The sequence below is a fragment of the Pectinophora gossypiella genome, chromosome 15 (assembly GCF_024362695.1).
Source record: "Pectinophora gossypiella chromosome 15, ilPecGoss1.1, whole genome shotgun sequence".
NCBI lineage: Eukaryota > Metazoa > Arthropoda > Insecta > Lepidoptera > Gelechiidae > Pectinophora > Pectinophora gossypiella.
In genome coordinates, this window is record NC_065418.1 from 11969307 (window position 1) to 11978979 (window position 9673).

The window sequence follows — 9673 nt, forward strand, 5'->3', positions numbered from 1 at the left end:
TGACATATTTATAAAATGTTCACAAAACAACAAACAATCCACACGTGTTAATCTGTTTGTAGAAATTGTGAACAAAGAATTAAATAACACAAACAACAAATTTCCAGTGTTTGCACACTGAAAAATTAATTAAAAGTATCTCGGGGTGGGTTATTATTTTAGGAGGAATTAAATAGGATTTTTTAACCGTTGCGAACGCGTATTGTAAATGCTCAATATACAAATTATAACACATCTAGTACGATATGTCGGATTGATAAGTTTCCACCGATTTGTAACTATAACTTTTATGTGCTTTGATCGAGTTTCACTTTTCAATGTATAATTTATTGCTAGAGTGCAAATTCTTAAAATAAATGTTTAAGATAGACCGTAATATTTATACCGAAATACCCATTAAAAAAATAAAATTAGTCGAAAGGGAGTCGGCCTTGCATACAAAATTCATCTCCCTTGGTATCACCATACAATAACGGCCTCTGTGGTTCAGTGGTTGAGCGTTGGCCTTCGGATCCGGAGGCCCCGGGTTCGAATCCCAGTGGGGACATATCACAAAAATCACTTTGTGATCCCTAGTTTGGTAAGGACATTACAGGCTGATCAGTAGGACATGACAGTAATATGATCCGTGCTTCGGAAGGCACGTTAAGCTGTTGGTTCCGGTTACTAGTTATTGATATAAGTATGTAGTTGTTATAGGAGCCATGTCAGGGGCCTTTGGCGGCTCAATGATGACCTTGACACCAGGGTTGATGAGGTTGGTAATTCACCTCATAACCCATACAATAAGAAGAAGAAGACCATACAATATATATCCTTTTATCTGTGAAGGTATAAGAATGGCGAAACTTCCTAGTCTTTCTTGGGCATTTTGAGTCTTTTCCCATACAAAGGCCCCATGTTGGGCGCCACTGCTAAAGCGGAAAAACTAAAAACTAAAAGATTTCGATTATATTTTGCATCCAAATACATATACCACCTACCACTGCACTAGTTAATTTGTAGTGATAATGTTCATCTGAATCATTTCATATTATCATAATCTAAAAAAAAACACAATAAGAAAATTACTTCGTTATTTCGTTGTCATTGGGCTCAAATTAGATTTAAGACAGTTTAGAAGTTCTCGCTTATTATATTAGGTATATGCAGACATCGAACACATAAACATGTCGCATCGTTATCACAAAACGGAGACTGAGGATAATTTACCGTATTTAAAATGTTGTCCGCGCCACTAAAGAAGGATTTTAAAGTAGTGATAAGTATTCTATGCAGAATCTGCGGCACTAGAGTCTTGTCGCGGAAGTGGGATTTATTTCCTGGCGCGAACAACATTTTAAACCTAGTTATACCTTGAGTCTTCATTTTGGCGATTACAGTCCATCATTCAATCATTTAATTCAATGTACCTGTCTACCATACCGACCTAACTTTGAAAACATTTCTCCAGCAACCCAAAAACATGCAAATCACGGAATGCGGGCGCTTGGGTCAGAATGATCAGGGTCGGAGTAAAAAGTTACACGAACCTGTAAGCATATCCCTTTCCCGCAAGCCTTCTTTTTCCTTCCCGAGTTTTTATATTACTCTAAAGTTATTTATGAGGATCGATGACCAAATCCCAAAATCAAATCAAAAACCCTACCCCAAATTAATTGAACAGTGACCTCTTTTGAGTACAGGCATGAAGTTATAATATATTTTTAAACTTGCTGCTCCAACGAGGGTTGGTGGAGGTGTTTTTATGGCTAATAGCCGGGACCAACGGCTTAACGTGCCCTCCGAAGCACGGAATCATCTCTTACTTTTTCGGTCAATCAGGTGATTCAAGCCTGAAAAGTCCATACCAAAGAAAGGACAGTCTCACAAAGTGATTTTGACAATGTCAAAATCAAATCGTGTGAATCGAACCCGGACCTCCAGGTCGTAAGCCTAGCGCTCTAACCACTAGACCACAGAGGCTGTTAATGTTTTTTATAATCAATGGCAAATTGATCCCTAAAGTGAGTTCAGTATTGACCTTCGAATTTGGAAAACCCAAGAGCATAAAAATATTGGGCGAATATGACCCAAAATTTTTAAAAGGTGGATCATTGGAGGTTTGAGGAAAAAGTAACGCAAAACCGCAAGACATCCCTTTCCCACCACACCCTCCTCCCTTCCGACGGTTTTTAATTCATTCTGTGAGGTTGAGTAATTTATCTCCCTTCAATTTAATTTGCTACGGACTGTCATGGGTTTTCGGGTGCCAGTGGTAAAGCCTGATTAAAAAAAGACAGGAAATTGCGAATTAGGGTACGTACAGAGTGGTTGTGAACAGATTGCGATAAACTTTTTGGCATGAAATTGCTCTTCTTTTGTTGTGTGGGTTGCAAGTACGATAGCTAATCCCAGATGGTGTCCGAGTTGTTTATAGAGCTGCTAACTTATTAAAATTGAAGTAAGTAACTCCATCACTCTACAGAGTAGAATGCATTCGAACTCTTATTCAACTTGCACAATATTCATAGAATGATGCACCAAAATATTCTTATCCATCGTTGTACTAACATTTTGTGACTTATGAATTTACTCAACCCGTTAGAGCCATATCTTATAAGGATATCATGGGGATGCAATTACAGTCGCGCCCTCTACAAAATGTATGCAATTGACACATGGAATGGCTGCACGGTTGCCGCAATGCACGTCGCAAATTTTATAAAGAGCGTCGACCAATAGCCATACGACGTTTATCCACGTAGATAGCGTTCTCTGCGTCTATTGGCCGTCGTTATAATGTGGGACTTTACAAGCCACGTTCCTTAAAAAAAAATACAGATGGCGCAGACAGCTGCTTTCGTTTACCTTCTAATTTCACGGCTAGTAGACATATTGTCTTGGTTTTGCGTATAAATGCGTCATGCTTCATGCTTGTTTTACACCCAGACACAACACATCTTCCATTATTATTTTGATCAAAATAAAGGGAAACAATAAGGTAGCAACATAATTATGTGCATATTTGTTCCAAATATCAAGCAACAATTATTTATATATATGCCTCCGCCTAACAATACTTTTTTGGATATTTATGTACCCGAACAATAAGAAAATATGTAAATATTACGCTAAATCTGTACGCCATAATACGAGTATATATTTTTGGGAATTCGAGCGGTCCCTTGATTATTATTTCTTTACCATTGTTTATTTTAAACGTTTTATATTTTTCTACGTTTTCCTCTTTAAAAACAACCGTCCGCCATTTTCCTGTCATTCCGCAATTCTCTTTCTCACTCGCTCATTCCACGCCTGGAGTCCCTATCGTTAGTCACTAACGCGCGGCGCGGAACCCGCGCTCATGTCCAGTTGTCAACTGCATTATATTTTATTGGTGTTGCGACCATGATTGCCCAACATGGTGTCCAAATTCAAATTCAAAAATATCTTTATTCAGTAGGTAACATAGTTACACTTTGAAACGTCAATTTTTACACAACGAACGTCTCATCCGCCTAAAACTACTGCAGCTTCTCACAACCCGTATAGTCGGGGAAAATAATCTGCAAGAAACACCTCGGCACAGGGCCCTAGACGTTCTTTAAAAAAATAAAAATAAACATAAAATATTGGAAAATTTTGTCCTAGTGAGATTATAGTCCATAATTATGGGGGTGAGAGTTATCTCTCAGTGTGTTTTAAAACGGAATAATTCTTCAAAGCATTGAAAACCGAAATAAAAGAAACATTTTCATCGAAAAATTTAACGGTGAATTGGCGAAATGATATCGAGAATGAATTTGAGAATGTAATAAGCGAACTTTGAATAAAACTGTGTAGTGAATTGTAATAACGCGTGAAATCCTTTTGGAATCAGATCGGCAGAACTTTAATTAAAAGTGAATACGAAAAATGAAATGTGTCCATATATAAGAACAGTAGTGTATTCTAATAATTACAGTAATGTAATTATTTGTATGCTCATATTTATTTAGTTTCATGCAAGAAGAAGAAGGGGGGTTAAAAAGGCCACATCAATATTCACCTAAAAATCAATATTGCTATTTGACTTTTTGCATTGCGCACTTACTTGTATATGCGCATATGTACATACGTAAGTATACGAGTACATAATAAATAAGTAGTCCTTTCTGTTATATCCGACATAAGAAAAGTTCTGTTATACAGATATGTTTAAAAAGTTATATATAATACACTAATTTAACATGGTAATTATTGGAATATGGTGTTTTTGCGGCTAACAGCCGAGACCAAGCGTGCTTAACGAAATCATCTTACTTTTTTCGGACCATCAGCTGATCCAAGCCTGCAAAGTCCTTACCAAACAAAGGACATTCTCACAAAGTGATTACGAAAATGACGCATCGCTAACCTCCAGATCGTGAGCTTAATGTTCTAACTACTAGGCTTTGGAGGCTGTTAATATAATCTGCATCTAAATTTAAAATAATTATACGTATATGGTGAAAATGTAGCTAACTTGAGAATGAACATTATTATTATACTCGTAACCATACCATCTTTTCCTGGGATCTAAAAAGTAATTTCTTCTAAAATTAAAAGTATGCCTTACCCAAGCTACTTATACAACTTGATGCAGAATTCTTAAAAGTGCTCAGCCAAAACCAATTACAGTCCCACCTGGCACTGGGTACAGATCCAGGCAAGGTTCCAGGTAATTTACTTCGCAGGCCTTTAGTAAAAAAGGTAAAGTAGTAGTGAGAGTCATACTACAAGTAATGCCATAATATACGGCAAATCTACAACGAACCTGCCTGAAAAAAGCTATTAATCAAGAGAATTGTCTTTAAAAATAGGCCGTTTAACAAAGTAAATGTAAAAGCTTTAACTCTTTTATAAGTACTTATTTTTTAAGTATAGGCTGGAAATTAGGTATCATAATAGGCTATTTAACAACTTAGTCACATAAGATACTTTTTTCGAAACGGCAAAATTAAAATTTTCTATGGATTTGTATAGAAATACTGGTGACATCATCAGTAAAAGCAGTCAAAAGTCGTATTTATTGCTAATTAATTCATGATTATATTTCGAAAAAAAAACAAAAAGAAAAATTACATTCGTTTTTTATCGTGTTAGCCTGACATTATTTAATGTATTTCTATATTATCATTATATAATATTACTTAAATTTGAGGATAGGCCATAAATTAAGTTGATATAAGCGCTCAGCAATATACTTGATCTTTTAAAAAATAGTAGTTATTTCTACGTCTACTTAAAATTACTCTTTAAATTATTCTGTGGCTTTGGCTCTGTGGATCGTTACAACTGGACACATATGATAGTTTATACTCTAAACAAAACACTATAGAGGTTATAGAAGTATTATTGTATCGTTCTATTTCGTTAAAACGTGTTAGTTCTTATTATACAAGACTAAAACTAGTCTTGTACCAATTTGGTAATTATTATTTCGCAATTTAATTTTTACCTAGGAGACTACCCAATTTATTCTAATTAATATTTAGGTTGGTAACAAATTTTCTTGATTTGACTCTTGTCTGGGTTTTTCCACCATCCCACAGTGACTTTATTATACCCATACAAGGATTATTTTTCCACCGGAGCGTAAACGTAAAATATACATTTTTCAAAGCACAAAACTTACATATTCCAACATTTATACTATCAAGATATGAACGTAAAATGCTTTCAGCGGGTGAACTCTCCTAGAGATAACACGTGAAAGATATCAAATTTAGAAAATAAACTCGATTCGCTCTCACACACTTCGAAGGCACAATTCCGAGTTACATCCTTCGTAATATGGTTATTACGATTCAATTTGTTGCAAAGAGCGTGACAATGCTACAGGTTGTAGCTCGTGCATGTATCTTGACACTTTCTAAGCAATGACGTAATTTTTGAGTGTAATAAGTCGCAAAGGATCTTGTGGGAACACAAGGGAGCTGCTTCTTCATCTATCAAATGAGTTATGAGATGGATTACCAACTTTATAAACACTGGTTTCATAGTGGAGTCCGATTTTGATGATTGTTTCTGTGGTAGAGGTAGCTTTTTTATAATATCATTCAAAAAGAAACATCGTAACTGGCGCAAATAAATATTTCCATAATATACAAAAAGAAAGATTGATGGGGACCAGAAAAGTACTTTAAATCCATTTTTCAGTTTAACAAAAAACACATTTCTTTTAATATAAATAATATCGGACTTGTCCCTAGCAGATAAGAAATTTCTTAGGAAACTCCGGCTTTATTAATAATAAAATAAAGTTTATTTTTCTTGCTTGGAACAGTTTACATTAACATACATTATGTATGTATGGACTAATGAGGGAGACAGGAACCCAAACTAGAAAGGTCCTGTGTTTTGGGTCTCCACCACTCAGAAACAGCTCTTGGATAATAACTCTGATGGGATTATTGACTCCACAATCAGGGTTATTATTAAGCCACCAAAGGCCCCTGTCATTACTCATGTAACGACTACGTACTCACATCAGTAAGTCGTAACCGGGGCCAACGGCTTCCAAAACACCGATCATCTAGCTGGCCTGCACCATCTTCATACTTATAACGCGATTGTTGGCAAGCGAGTCCAGTCCCTGATGACGCGGGCGTATGGCAGTGCCAAACACTGAGTTATGGTCTATATGTTGCCACTAAGGCGCGTGGCCAAATAATGTATCGAAAACGATATTTCTACTAACATAGTTTGTAAGTGTTTGTTAACGGACTCCGTGGTCCAGTGACTGAGCGTTCGGCTCACGATCCGGAGGTCCCAAAATCAAATACCCGGTGAGGACATATCACAAAACTCACATTGTGAGGGATGGTTAGGACATTACAGGCTGATCACCAGATTGTCCAAAAGTAAGATCATCCGTGTCTCGGAAAGCACGTTAAGCCGTAGACCCGGTAACTACTGACTGATGTAAGTAAGTAGTAGTTACATGAGCCATGTCAGGGGCTTTTGGCGGCTCAATAATAACCCTGGCACCAGGGTTGATGAGGTTGGTAATTCACCTCACAACCCACACGATAGAAGAAGTCTTTGTTGTTTAACCTTGCACACACCCCGGAACTGAGATTAAAATTAATTATTATCTATGTTATAAGGAAAAAACGCCCCTGATGACAGCGATAGGCTGACCATAAATTCACGAATCCCTCAAAAGAACGTGCTCCAATCTAATTTCGTACGCACGAATAAGTTTTACTTTAAAAAAAATTAAAAACATGTCTTTATTGTGGATTTCGGTGTTATTACTCCTGGAGTTTTGAACGTAATAAAATCCTTTCCTTTTGATATTTGCCTGCTTTTAAATAAAAAAAAAAACAATTTAAATGGAATTGTATTTTATAACGTTAAAAGAAATATTGATATTCAAACAATTAAAACCTATTTATAGGCCTAAAGGAAAAAGTACAAGGAAAAACGGCAGATGACAAAGGATTGGTATTTATAATTAAGGTCTTAGGTAGAGCTGTTGGCAATCCGATACGGATGATTCAATCTTCCTGAATATTAATTTAAAATTCGCTCTTTTAAGTTATAATCTCTTCCTGTTTCACCGCCGCGTGCCGCCATAATATATAAATGTAAAATTTTGTGTCGTGTACCAGTAGGTTATAAGTATATAATATACTTATTGAAATTAAAAATCTAATCAGAAATCAAAATCACTTCATTTATGATTATCAAACACTTTTGTATCGGCTTAATATTATAATTTGTTAAATCTACAAATTATCGCAGCCCGAACAGAGCTTTGACACAGAATCCTAAATAAATTCTACAACTTTCATAATTTAGGTATTAAGAAAGTACTTCTTTCAAGTAGTCTAGTGTATATGTTCTACTCCAAAGAAAAAGTAAAAATATACTCCCTCAGCCTGTGGGACATATATCACGAATTTATGTCTTCAGAAACTAGAAACAGCCTAATCTTTGTCTGACCTTAGATATCCTTGGTAAGTATTAAGTTTCTAAAATGTATTGCCAAGTTACAGCCCCTGAGCGCTCATTAATCAATTAATACGGTCAAGTAGAAAATAAAGAAAGATAATGATACTACTTAAGTATATATTTCTCATCGGTAGGGGCAATTTTATAGGTGACATTAGACGTTTTCTTAACTTCATAGCTACAAGGTTTAATTTTCTGTGCTAGTATTTATGACCCTATCCCAGGGATACTGGTGATGACCTCAACGGTTGCAGAAGCGGGATGGAAGCCATCGGCAATGCAGGACGGAAGGGGCAAGTCGCCGGGACTGTAACCTGGAACCTGACAGAGGGCAGCAGTAACTGTCAGTACTATTCAGAGACGGACGACAGGAGCCCTATTTTCCCCTAAAAAAGTAGCATGGAGAATGCACAGACAAGAGCATGACTCTTAAATTAATGATGTTCTTAAGTATAAATGAGTCGGACGGTGTCAAAATGCGATCTTTTAAAGTTCCTAAAGTGACAGTGAAAAATATGTAGGATTGATATGTCACTTTTAGTAACCATAATGTCATACATTTTTATTTGTATGGGATCTTGTCTAAGACCCTATCGCTATCACTGATTTTCTACCTAAGAGTAGATGATTTATGATTTTCTCCAAACAAAACATAGAACACAATGTTAAACATACCGCATTGCGTCTGGGAGGCTTTATACCCTCAAGACATCACTTGGTGGTCGTAAATTTAATATAGCCAGATCAACACGCCTTTATTATTCAAAGGTGTTACGAGTTAACCGTTTAGTACCTGTCTGTATAAGTAATATGCATATAGATAATACAACCCAGGTAAATGGTACTTAATATTAGAACTTAAGAACAGAACAGCGTCTGTAGTCTATTGGTTAGAATCTAGGCTCACGATCTGGAGGTCTAGGTTATATTCCCGATTGTCGAAATCACTTTGTAAGACTGTTTTTTGTTATCCGAAAAAAAGAAAATGAGTCCGTGCTTCGGAGGACGCGTTAAGCTGTTGGTCCCTGCTATTAGCCGTAAATATACTTTTATTTTATTTAATGTTTTATTATATAAGCTGTTGGTGTACCTTTTTTATAAATAAATAAATAAATAAATATACCTTCCCCATCCCATTGTGGAGCAGCATGGTGGACTATGCTCCATACTCTCTCATATTGATTGAGGGGAGGCCTGTGCCCAGCGGTGAAACGTATATGGGCTGTTTATGTTATGTTATATTAGAACTTAAAGTATGTTGTTATGTAAGTTTATCGTGGCTTATGGCTCAGCCCAATATATTCCGCATTTTATTGAGCTCTGCATGTAGGTATGTGTCTCTATCTGTCATGTACACATTAAGCACTAAAGCAAAACTAAATATCCTTCTCAAAGCCTGTATACGGTATATATTATAACGTAGAATGTTGGCACACAGTCGTAAACTCAATAAATGAGAAACATTGCTCAGAACACGGGATTTAGGACTATGCAAGCGTATACAAGTTGTTAGCTCAGTCTTCACTTGAGTCTAAGTCGGTTAGGTAAGTCTAGAAGTTTATTTACGTTTGACTCTGGATCACAGAGCACGGAATAATAATCACGCTCGGCCGTTCTACTAGAGGGGAGTTGTAAAATTTATCTGGCCGACTTTACGATTTGGCCATAGTCTTTCTTAATAACATAAGCTCACCATTATATCCCAATTGGG

The 9673-nt window shown here is 36.2% G+C and overlaps 1 non-coding gene across 1 annotated transcript; it reads left to right on the forward strand.

Annotated features, from left to right (window-relative positions):
- Positions 1 to 475: 475 nt before the first annotated feature.
- On the forward strand, positions 476 to 547 carry Trnar-ucg (transfer RNA arginine (anticodon UCG)). Its single transcript has one exon. It is a non-coding gene; the product is annotated as a tRNA-Arg (tRNA).
- Positions 548 to 9673: the final 9126 nt, after the last annotated feature.